Consider the following 12,661-nt stretch of genomic DNA (forward strand, 5'->3'; position numbering starts at 1 on the left):
GTCTCAATCAATTGACCCAATGCATCTCCTTACATCTAAGTAAATCAAACCCGAATATAAAATAAAATCAAATATAAAATAATCAGAATCTTTTTACTAAAAATTTGAAATGGACTTTTTGTCTTTATTTCAGTTAAAAAATGATTAATCAACATCATGCTGCAGCCCACCAAGATAATATAATATGGAAACCCTTGTTAAAAGTTCTATATATGTGACAGAGACTCATATCTCACCCTGATAACACAATACAAACTCATTTTATCTCCCAGGACCATGATGACAATATTGCTTCTTTTTCTTTTAACTCTCAGTCTGCTCTTCTTTCTTCATCAAAAATACAGAAACAGGTATGGTGCAAATCCTCTTCCCCCGGGTCCTCCGGGACTTCCAATCATCGGTAACCTACACGAGCTTGCGAACTCAGCTCCACATCACTACCTATGGCAACTCTCCAAAAAATATGGCCCTCTCATGACCATCCAACTCGGTTTCGTTCCAACCCTTGTGGTTTCTTCAGCAAAGATGGCTAAAGTGGTCCTGAAAACCTATGATCTTGAATTTGCTAGTAGACCATCTTTACTTGGCCTGAGAAAGCTGTCTTACAGTTGCTCAGATGTGGTCTGTGCGCCTTACAGTGAGTACTGGAGAGAAATGAGAAAGATTTGTGTTCTTCATCTCCTCAACTCCAAGAGGGTTGATTCCTTTTGCTTCATTAGGGAGGATGAGGTTTCGCGAATGATCAGAAAGATCTCCAACTTCGCTTCTGCTTCTAAACTCATCAACTTAAGCGAGATACTACTTTCTCTCACTAGTGCCATGATTTGTAGAATTGCTTTTGGTAAGAGGTGACGATGAAGGTTGCGAAAGGAGTAAGTTTCATGGCCTCCTTCATGAAGCTCAGGCCGTGCTAGCAAGCTTCTTCGTCTCAGATTATTTTCCTTTTCTTGGTTGGGTAGATAAACTCAATGGCATGTCAAGCAGGGCCGATAAAATTTTCAGGGAAATGGATTTGTTCTACCAAGAAATCATCGATGAGCGCTTGCAAGAATTAGAGAGCAGCAAGTCCGAGCAAGAGGATATTCTTGATGTCTTACTACAGCTGCAGAAGGGTCACTCGTTTACAATTGATCTCACTTTAGATCATATTAAGGCAGTGCTCATGGTAATTTTTTTTCTTTACTTTTCTTGGTTTACACACTCCCACAACCTAATTTAAGTTTTATCAAAATAGGGTTAACAACTCAAAAACCCCAAAAGTATTTACCATAGAAAACAGTCTTTATGTTCTACACTCTAGAGTTTTAAAATTTTGTTTTTTTATAATTGAATCCTCGAGTTTCTACTTTGGAAAGTATAGAAGTAACACTAGGTTGAGCATCTCCAATGCAAAATATTATTTATATATAGTAAAGTTATATTTTAAGAGGAGCTATAATGCCAAAATGTTATATTTTAACAATTATGCTCTAACGGTGCTGAGGAGGCCCCGGATGACATGGGCCAGGTCCGACTCGCAAAACACAACCTTCAGTCCGAACAGCTGGGTCAGCCCATAGAAAGACACTGCCATATGGGCCGAGCGGGAGTAAGCCCATCAAGGGTGACCAGGGCTTACAGAGGAATAGGCCCAGGTCCAGCAATTAGTAAATATCTTGTAAATATCTTGTAAATATCTTGTAAGTATCTATAAATAGGAGTTGGAATGAAGAGGAGAGGGATCTTTTTGGGGGTGGAGGTGTAAGAATTCTAGAGAGAGAAAGAATAGTAGGAGTTTCTTGCATCTTCAATTGGCGCCGTCTGTGGGAACCGCATGAAAGTTTGGTTGATCAATGAGGAGTATCGAATGGATTCAAACCAATTCGGTTGATCGAGACTCGATCTTGGGGATTTGAATCCAGATCTGAGCGATTGTGACCTACTCTGGAGGAATTACGATTCTTGAAGCTTTGGCAGGAGTGACTTCAGATCTACGCAACCACGAGTTGCTCGATTGTGGCAGGATCTGACGGATTTAGAGTTCAGACAATTCAGATCTAGTAAACAGTGAGCATAATTCGGAGAATTAGAAGCCAGATCTAAAAATTCCTACTCACGAAGCTCAGATCTACTCGCGAACTTGAGATTAATGCCTTTACTCCGTTCGGGAATAATGATAGGTGAAAGCTCCAATCCGATGGAGGCTGTCCAGCAAACAAAGCTTGAAGAGTTGATGAACTTGATTGAAGCTCTCAGAAAAGAAAATGCAGAATTGAAAGCTGGACTGCAGCATCGGCAAATACCTGCAGTTTCGCATCCGCTTCCGGTCGGAGAAGGAGGTGTTCCATCTAATATCGCGCATCAAGGCGATCAGGACGAGAACAATCAGTCAGCTCACCACCGTGATGAAAGGATGATGGACAATTTGCCGCCAAATGTTCGTCGAGTTGAAGATCACGAAGGATCGACTCACGTTGATCCGCAGCGGGAAAGGTTTGACCGAGAGGAAGTGATGGAGGTAGATCGCCGTCGAGTAGCGTCGCCTTGGCAGAGAGAGTTCATAGAGGAACGGTCGTTCGATCCGTCTTACCGGCCCTCCATGGTTACTGTCACTCATCACGGTTCGGAGGGCAGAACCGTAACTCACAGAGCTACCGCTGGACTCCAGAGAGAGAATGAAGCTCTCCGATCCGCAGCTCGGACGGTGGATTCACCATTCACCGACGAGATCTTGAATGCGCCGCATCCAAGGAAGTTTGCTATGCCAGTCTTTATTCTGTTTGACGGAACAACCGATCCGATCGATCATGTGTATCATATCCAGTTGAAAATGGCCCTGAATACGGAAAACGACTCTTTAATGTGCAAGTGTTTCCCTACAAGCCTGGCCGGACCGGCGCTCAGCTGGTTCAAAAACTTGCCTAGGAGCTCCATTGGCAGTTTCAGGGACCTGTGCGATCGGTTCATAAGCCAGTACTATGGGAACAAACGCCCGCCGAAGGACATCTCGAGCCTGTTCACGATGTGGCAACACAAGGATGAACGGCTCCAGGCCTTTCTTACCAGGTTTAATCTCACTAAGAGTATGGTGATCGAATGCCATCCTTCTACGGCAGTTCAAGCCTTCAAGTTAGCCATGACACGCGGAACTCCGTTTCACACCAGTCTGGTAGTGAATACGCCAGCTACCATGGATGAACTCAATGAGAGAGCCGATGGCTTTGTGCGCCTCGAAGAAGAGGAGGCAGCTAATGCTCGGACAACGTCGCTTGTGTCGACCGAGGAAAAGTCCAAGGCAAAGATCAGGCAGAAGCAGGCTCAGCCGCAACGTCAGACCACTTGGAAGGCCGAAAAAAGGTCCAGGGAGGAAGAGTTGATTACTCCGCTGAAGGTCACTCTGGCGAGGTTGTATCAGGAGAACAAGGACAAGTTTCATCCACCACTGCCAATTAGACAACCCCTCGAACAGAGGGATCAAACTAAACATTGTGCTTTTCATTCTGATTTCGGACATCAGACTAACGAATGCAGGAACCTGAGGAGGCAAGTGGAGATGTTGATAGCTAGAGGGGAGTTTGCGAGTTATGTTCAAGGCTCGGCGATGGAGCAGAATCGACCAGTGGAACAAATAAAAAGGAGTCATAAACAAAGCTCCCACAATTCGCAACCAGTTCGTATAATCAATGCTATCCATGGTCGACCCGAGCCTAGTGAAGAGTCAGATGAGCTGCTACGGGTGCGCCTGCGGCAGGCGCAGATGAAGAAAAGGGTCGGCAATGTGACCACTCTACACCAGCAGAGCCCGTCAATACAGATAAAGTTCGACTGGACAGACCTGCAGCGTGTTCAACTGCCTCATGACGACCCGTTGGTAGTCAGTTTGACAGTGGCAGATTGCTTGGTGCGCAGAGTTCTGATCGATCCTGGGAGCAGTGCGAATGTTATGCCGAGGGACACATTTGACAGGCTCGACATTAAACCAGAGAGGCTCAAGCCCACCGGAAATCCCTTATTAGGGTTCGATGGGAAGAGGGTGGAACCCGTCGGGATGGTGGAAGTAGAAGTTCAAGCTGCAGAACGAGCTCTTATGGAAACTTTTGTGGTTGTGGAAATTCACCCCTCGTATAATCTCCTGATGGGAAGAGGATGGATTCACAGAGTCCGAGGTGTACCTTCAACTCTGCATCAGGTCATGAGGTGCCTCGGGCCTGATGGAGATAAAGTGATAGACATTCGGGGGGATCAAGTCGCAGCCAAAGAGTGTTATTCCGTCACACTAAAGCATGCTGGGAAAGGAAAGGCGCCCGTCCGTTCGACAAGCCCCAGATAGCAATTACAGGAACCTCCACTCGAGCAGAATAGGGTGGAGGAGTCAGCCGACTTGACCGAGGAGCCCCTTCTGGATGTGCAGATCGATCAGTCCAGGCCAGAACGAACTACCAGAGTAGGTATAAGACTGACCAGAGAAGAGCAGCAAGAGCTAGTGGATTTCTTGTCCCACAATGTCGACGTATTTGCATGGAGTCACCTAGACATGCCTGGAATTAGTCCTTCCGTATCCTGTCATTCCCTGAATGTCAATCCCAATTTCAAACCAGTGAAACAGAAGCAGCGAAGATTTGCTCCAGAACGTAATCAGATCATAGCGGAAGAAGTCGATAGGCTGCTTGATGCGGGATTTATCAGAGAGGTGCACTACCCTGAGTGGTTGTCCAACGTCGTTGTGGTGCAGAAGAAAAATGGGAAATGGCGAGTATGCATTGATTTCACCAATTTGAACAAAGCCTGTCCGAAGGACAGCTTCCCGTTGCCTAAGATTGATCAAATGGTGGACGCCACCACTGGGTATGAGCGTTTAACCTTTCTGGACGCATATTCAGGTTATAATCAGATTCCTATGGACCCCGCAGATGAAGAAAAAACTTCTTTTGTCACCGAGCGAGGAACATACTGCTACAAAGTTATGCCTTTTGGATTAAAGAATGCGGGAGCAACTTATCAACGACTTGTTAGCAAAGTTTTTAAGAATCAAATGGGTAAGACTGTCGAAGCCTATATTGATGATATGGTGGTAAAGAGTAGGAAAAAGGATGATCATCTGAAGCATCTGCAAGAGGTATTTGATGTACTAAAGCGATATGGGATGAGGCTCAATCCGACCAAGTGCTCGTTCGGTGTGAGTTCCGGGCAGTTTCTGGGACACGTGGTCAACCGCAGGGGCATCGAAGTTAGCCCCGCTCAAGCAGAGGCTTTGATTAAGAATGTCGAGCCAAAGACGATCAGAGAGGTGCAAGCCCTAACAGGACGAGTAGCTGCATTAAGTCGATTTATTTCAAAGTTGTCAGACCACTGCAAACCATTCTTTGACACGATTCGGAGCCATGGAAGGCAGGTCTGGGGGGATGAGCAACGACAGGCATTGACTCATTTGAAGCAATATATGCAGAATCCACCAGTCCTGTCAGCCCCAGAACCGGAAGAAAAGTTATTTCTATATCTTGGAGTATCTGGTGTCGCGACGAGTGCCGTTCTGATTCGTTGCAAGGAAGGGGTGCAATACCCGGTATTTTATGTAAGCAAAACACTGATGGAGGCAGAAAAAAGATACTCAAAGGCCGAACGGGTGGTACTTGCACTTGTAAATGCAAAAAGAAAGTTAAGGCATTATTTTGAATCCCACCCCATAGCTGTTCTAACAACTTTCCCAATCAGAACGCTCATGCACAAGCCAGAGCTCTCGGGCAGAATGACAAAGTGGGCCATAGAGTTGAGTTCATTTGACATAACGTACGAGCCGAGAACAGCTATTAAAGGGCAAGCGGTGGCCGATTTCCTACTAGAATGTGATGCCGAAGATACGGAAGAGGACCTTAGAAGCGGCTCTTGGAAACTTTTTGTGGATGGCTCCTCTAACCAAATGGGGGCTGGGATTGGGATCAAACTGCAAACCCCGGAGGGTACTTCCTTGAGCCAAGCACTCAGACTTGAGTTCCGAGCCACCAATAATGAAGCGGAATACGAGGCGTTGCTAAATGGATTAAAGTTGGCCAGAGAGCTACAGATCAAAAGTTTGACAGTGTATAGTGACTCGCAGCTGATTGTTCGGCAGGTAAATGGTGAGTACGCAACCAAGGATGACATGATGGGGGCATATCGTTCTGCCGTTCTGCGTAGAGCCAAGGACTTTGCAAAGATTGAATTCATACAGTTGCCGAGGGAACAGAATGCAGATGCAGACCGTTTAGCATGCAGTGCTTCGAGTTGCAGTGAAACATTGGCGAGGGTGATTCCAGTGGGAATAGTGACCCAGCCGTCCATTTTCGAAGAACCGATGGACTCGGACCCTTGGCAAGTCAACGTCATACCGTATGAACCGAGTTGGATTGACCCAATCATTACCTATATTCGAGATGGCGTTTTGCCTATGCAAAGGGATGAAGCTAGGAAACTCAAAAAGAATGCTGCCAAGTACGCCATCGTGCGGAACCAGCTGTACAGAAGGTCCTATTCTGGCCCGTACTTGAAATGTGTCACCCCCGCGGAGTCGCAGCAGGTATTGCGAGCTATTCATGAGGGTGTGTGTGGCAATCATTCTGGGGGAAGATCGTTAGCGCATAAAGCAATGACACAAGGGTATTTCTGGCCAAACATGTCAAGAGATGCGGAGGAGTTCTCTCGAAGGTGCGATAAGTGCCAACGATATGGACCAATGATCCACCAACCACCTGAGGAATTGCACGTAATGGCCTCGCCGTGGCCTTTCGCGCAATGGGGGATGGATGTGGTCGGTCCTCTGCCAACTGCAAGAGCTCAGAACAAGTATGTGTTACTGGCCACGGATTATTTCACTAAATGGGTGGAGGCAGAACCGTATCCTAGCGTGACTCAGACTCAGGTGAGACGATTTATCTGGAACAACATTATCTGCCGCTTCGGTGTTCCCAGAACAATAGTCATGGACAATGGCACAAACCTCGACAGCAGGCAAGTAAGAAAGCTGCTGGAGGAGTATGGAATCAACCAGAAGTTGGCTGCAGTAAGTCATCCTCAGGCTAACGGACAAGCAGAAATCACAAACAGAACCATTTTCGCCTGCATTAAGAAGAAGCTGGAAGATCATAAGGGGAAGTGGTTGGATGAACTCCCGAACGTTCTATGGGCTTACAGAACCACCCCAAGGCGGCCGACTGGGGAGAGCCCGTTCGCAATGGCGTATGGTACCGAAGCAGTTATACCGGTTGAGCATTTAGTCCCCACTATCAGAAGCTTAGCATGGAGTCGAGATCAGAACGACAAGATGTTAAGACTGAACCTCGATATGATAGACGAAAGGAGGGACGCAGCGGCTATAAGGCTAGCATCGTATCAGCAAGTGCTGGCGAATAGTCACAATAAGAGAGTAAAACACAGGGATTTTGCCCCGGGCGATCTGGTTCTGAAAAGAAAGGTGGGGATGGTCAAAAAAATGATGCCACCCTGGGAAGGCCCATACAGAATTGCAGAAGTCATTGGCAAAGGGGCATATACGTTGGAAACCATGGCGGGAAAGTTGGTCAGCAAGCCCTGGAACGCCACGTCTCTGAAGAGGTACTACCAATAGAAGCTAAGTTCTGGCTTTAATTGGATGTTATTTGTTGTCAATCAAATACGTATGAATGAGCAAGTTACTGGAATTTACAAAAAAAAGAATTTTCTTTTCCAATGGTCTACTATAAAAATTTAAAGCCAAGTGGCAAGTGGCATTCTAGCCGAGCGCCAGGCACTTAAGCAAGATAAGTGGCAGCTGGCACTATAAGCCGAACGCCAGACACTTGCTAAAAATTTAAAGCCAAGTGGCAAGTGGCATTCTAGCCGAGCGCCAGGCACTTAAGCAAGATAAGTGGCAGCTGGCACTATAAGCCGAACGCCAGACACTTGCTAAAAATTTAAAGCCAAGTGGCAAGTGGCATTTTAGCCGAGCGCCAGGCACTTAAGCAAGATAAGTGGCAGCTGGCACTATAAGCCGAACGCCAGACACTTGCTAAAAATTTAAAGCCAAGTGGCAAGTGGCATTCTAGCCGAGCGCCAGGCACTTAAGCAAGATAAGTGGCAGCTGGCACTATAAGCCGAACGCCAGACACTTGCTAAAAATTTAAAGCCAAGTGGCAAGTGGCATTCTAGCCGAGCGCCAGGCACTTAATCAAGATAAGTGGCAGCTGGCACTATAAGCCGAACGCCAGACACTTGCTAAAAATTTAAAGCCAAGTGGCAAGTGGCATTCTAGCCGAGCGCCAGGCACTTGCCATACAAACACACGGCGAAGCTAATATAAAAAGAAAAAGAGAGAAAAGATATGTATGTACTGAAGATAAGGTAAACAGAGCACAACACATAGAGAAAAAGAGTTCGGCCATTTCATTAATATTGAACATTTAGTTTACAAAAGAGAGATGTCCATCATTACAAGAAGATATGAACTAGAAGAATTCGAAGGAGCCCTAGCTAGACGCCTCAGTACCAACAGCATCCTGGTCTTGCCGACTCGCCTCCTCGGCCCCATCAGCCGCCTCACCTTCATGAGGTGGGGAATCCAGGTGAATAACTGAGTCGTTCGGCTGGGGTTCGGCGTCAGCAGTGGCTACAGAGGGAGCCACGGTTGACGATTGGGGAGCGGTCAGTGGCAGAGCGGTAGGAGGAGCTGTGATGATCCTTGAGGATGCGATGTCCTGGCACTCATCAAATATACGTTCCGCTTCGGTGGGTTCTGGGTCGACATAGACCCCCAGAGGTTCGATCCCCAGATCCTTGTCTACCTCATCCGGAGTGGAGCTGGTCTGTCCCTCATCCGGAACCCGGTCGGCGAAACCTTCCCGGAATCCTTGAGCATACCGAAGAGCACCGACCCTGGAGAACCGAGCGTGAAGGGCCAACATCCCACCACCCACTCTGCTGATAGCGTCGATCAGAGCGGTACGCTCGTCCAGAGCTCTTTTTTCAAAAGCCATCCGAGCAGACTGTTCATCAGCTAGAAGGCGCTGGAGTTCTGCCTTCTCTTCTCTGATTGATTCCCGCTCAGTCTGCCAGACGCTCTTCTCAAGCTGGAGGGCGTCCTTCTCATCCTGAAGGGAGTCATTCTCCTTCTTCAGGACATCTCTCTCTTGCTCGGCTTTGTCAAGCCGAACCAGCACCTCGGTATTCTTCATGGCAAGGAGGTCGTTTTCTTTATTAGCCACCTCCAGGCTGTCAGAATACTTTCGGGCCCTGGCGTTCCCCATCTCCACCTGCTTCTGCATGGCCATCATCCCGAACAACGTCTGCATAGGTGCACATTAAAAACGGTTAAACCAATAGTCAGAACGGGCGAAGGCAGGACCAAGTAATATGAGAGAATTCATGAGTTAGAAAATAAAAGTCACCTCCATAGCAGATTGGGGAAAGCGACTGAACACGTCCTTCTGGGAAAGACCCTTTACCGCCTCAAGGTCCTTCGGAGTCCACATGCTCCTGTAGTAGGCCATAGCGGTCTGGCCATCCTTCAGCATGGTCTCGTTCGGTTTCACGAACGTCCCGTCCGTTCGGGTGTACCGAGGGGCCCATGGCGGTAAGCTGGGGATAGAAGGGGGGCCGGAAGCAGAAGCAGAACCACCAGCTGCGGGAGGCCCAGAGGGAGAAGGAGCTCTGATCGCTCGGTGCAAGAGAGTACCCGGCCCAGAGACCCGGGTCCTTCTAATGAGAGGCTCCTCCTCCGGATCGATTTCACTGTCAGGATGAGGCCTTTTGCCTCGCTCTTTGTCCCGACCGCCCCCCGCAGCAGCAGGAGCTATGGTAGCTGGGGAGGGCGCGTTCTGGTTGGCAGCAGGGGCGCTGGCAACAGGGTTAGTAGCCACTGCGCTCGGGACAGTGTCAGATATGGTGGCTGAAGAAGAAGCCGACGCTGGAGAGGAGGTCGCCCCAGCAGCAGGAGTGGCTGGGGGAGTATTTTTCCTCCTGCCAAAAGAGGGAATCTGCAGTCTGCTCATATTGTAGCCGAGTGATGAGAGCGTAAAGAGGTTGTCTGAAGTGAGGAGATCTGAGCAGGAAGGAATATCGTTCAGAACGTATCTCTTCAAGTAGTTACTCCTATCCCTGCAAACACTATAGCTCAAGTCATCACAAGGTATTCCCAAGGAGCGGCATAAGTAAGTGCAAAAACGAGGAACGCATGTTTCACAGGGGCAGTCATGTTTATGGGATTTGAATTTTTTATAGGAGGAGACAGAGCAGACACCAAAGGCGCTCGGGATTGGGTAATCCTCTGCAGCCGGCGAAGACCAAGCCCCACTAATGCCCACTATGCTATCCCTCCAACCCTTTTCAGATTTTATTGTGTCAGTGCATATGGACATCTTCTCGAACGGGTAGAGGTGGTAGAAGGGCTCGTTAGTACGGATCTTACTGACCTTATAGCACAGAAGGAGGTCTATGAGGTCAAGGTCCAGATTTCTGTCACGCATCAATAAGAGCATAACAGATATGATCCTAAAGAAGTTGGGGTTGACCTGCAGAGGGGATATCCCCAATCTATTGAAGACATAACTAAAGAAAGGGTGCAGAGGGAACCTAACAACATTCAATTGAAGGTTCGTGAATAAGACTTCGCCGGGCAGGAGGCCGGCGCCGGTCGTAATATTAACGTCTTGGGGGCAAACCCTAACTTCGATGTTGTCAGGAAGTCTAAGTCTCATACGAAGAACACCCAGATCTACAACCATGGTGGAAGTGCTAGAAGAATCTAAAAGAGGGAAAATGGAAGCCTGCCGAAAGTAAAAAGAACGAAACTAACCTCGGAGGACTGCAAGATCGCTAGGAGAATGACTCTCGAAGGATTTCACCGGAAAAGGCTTAGCACAGTTCTAGAAAGAGGGAGACTTGGCTGATGATGGAGACGGTAAAGGGAAGTGAAGTGGAATTCTAGAGCATTATAAAGGCAAGGGGGCCCGAGGGCCGAAGCGTCGGGAAGGCAAGAAATCCCTCGAGCCCCGGAACATTGATTCTGGATCTGACCGTTCGCTCCCCCACGTGGTTATCTCGAGCCGTCAGCGTCATGATGAGACGCCATCAATAATTACCCCTTATTAAATAAGGGGCAATTATGGGGGCAGTTGAGGAGGCCCCGGATGACATGGGCCAGGTCCGACTCGCAAAACACAACCTTCAGTCCGAACAGCTGGGTCAGCCCATAGAAAGACACTGCCATATGGGCCGAGCGGGAGTAAGCCCATCAAGGGTGACCAGGGCTTACAGAGGAATAGGCCCAGGTCCAGCAATTAGTAAATATCTTGTAAATATCTTGTAAATATCTTGTAAGTATCTATAAATAGGAGTTGGAATGAAGAGGAGAGGGATCTTTTTGGGGGTGGAGGTGTAAGAATTCTAGAGAGAGAAAGAATAGTAGGAGTTTCTTGCATCTTCAGGTGCATTTCATCCAAAATGCTATATTTTAATAATTATGTTCCAATTGTGCTAGCACTTTAACCATTATTTTTTCCAATGCATTATTCTTACTTTTTCATGTGACTTTTCAGCCCATGTCTTAGACAAAAATCCAAAAAAAAGCTGAGCATATGAAGTTCACAACTTATAGCAACATGCAATATATGAGAAATTTTGAGAATCTCGTATTTTGAGAGGTTGTATAGCACACCATTGGAGTGTATCAGAAAACAAATTCTTTTATATTTTGAGTTTGAGAGGACATTTGAGAGAGCATTGACGCACTTACAACCTTTTAGACGTATTTTTCATAGTATTTTTATTTTGTTTTTGTTTTCAGAACATATTTATGGCTGGAACAGACACTAGTGCTGCCACTTTGGTTTGGGCGATGACAGGGCTAATGAAACATCCTAGAGCTATGAAGAGAGTGCAAGAAGAAATTAGAAATGCAAGTGTAGAGAAAGGCATGGTTAAAGAAGATGATCTTCATAAACTACCTTTTCTGAAGGCAGTGGTGAAGGAGACACTGAGACTGCACCCTCCATCTCCATTGCTGCTTCCACACGAAACAACGAAAAAATGCAACATAAATGGGTATGAGATTCCACCCAAAACTTGTGTCTACGTGAACGTGTGGGCCGTTGGAAGAGATCCTGAATCTTGGGAAAATCCAGAAGAATTCTTGCCTGAGAGATTCATGGATAGTTGTATTGGCTACAAGGGACAATATTTCGAATTCATTCCATTTGGTGCGGGTCGAAGAGGTTGCCCCTGGATTTATCTCGGAGCTCTGACTGTGGAGCTTGCACTCGCTAATCTGCTCAACTCTTTTGATTGGGAACTACCTCCTGGTATGAAGAAGGAAAACATTGACATGGATGCTTTACCTGGTATTACTATGCATAAGAAAAATGCACTTTGCCTTCTGGCAAAGAAATCATGGGCATGTATATGAATGAATGATATATGCAAATTAACAATCGTGCTCGCATGTTGCAGTACGGGTTTTGTACCACAGAGGATCCGTAGTGCAGATGGTTTAATTATATATCTTATGTTACAGAATGAGAGACTGTGTAGGTGAATTTAAGTAGTTGTGAAAAATTATGAAATATTGTGTTTAGATAAGTTATGTAAGGAGTATTTTGTTTCAGTTGCATTTTGACTATCGTTATTCTCTTCAAAATTCAGTACTGTGAACTCCAAAGATTGAGCTGTTCCACACCTT

The 12,661-nt window shown here is 46.8% G+C and overlaps 1 pseudogene; it reads left to right on the top strand.

Annotated features, from left to right (window-relative positions):
• Positions 1-276: 276 nt before the first annotated feature.
• Positions 277-12,388, top strand: LOC132313118 (cytochrome P450 71A1-like; annotated as a pseudogene).
• The last annotated feature ends 273 nt before the right edge of the window (positions 12,389-12,661 follow it).

This window comes from Cornus florida, unplaced genomic scaffold (assembly GCF_030987335.1).
Source record: "Cornus florida cultivar Cherokee Brave unplaced genomic scaffold, ASM3098733v1 CherokeeBrave_3.0.0_Hap2_Chr01, whole genome shotgun sequence".
In the NCBI taxonomy this organism is placed as follows: domain Eukaryota; kingdom Viridiplantae; phylum Streptophyta; class Magnoliopsida; order Cornales; family Cornaceae; genus Cornus; species Cornus florida.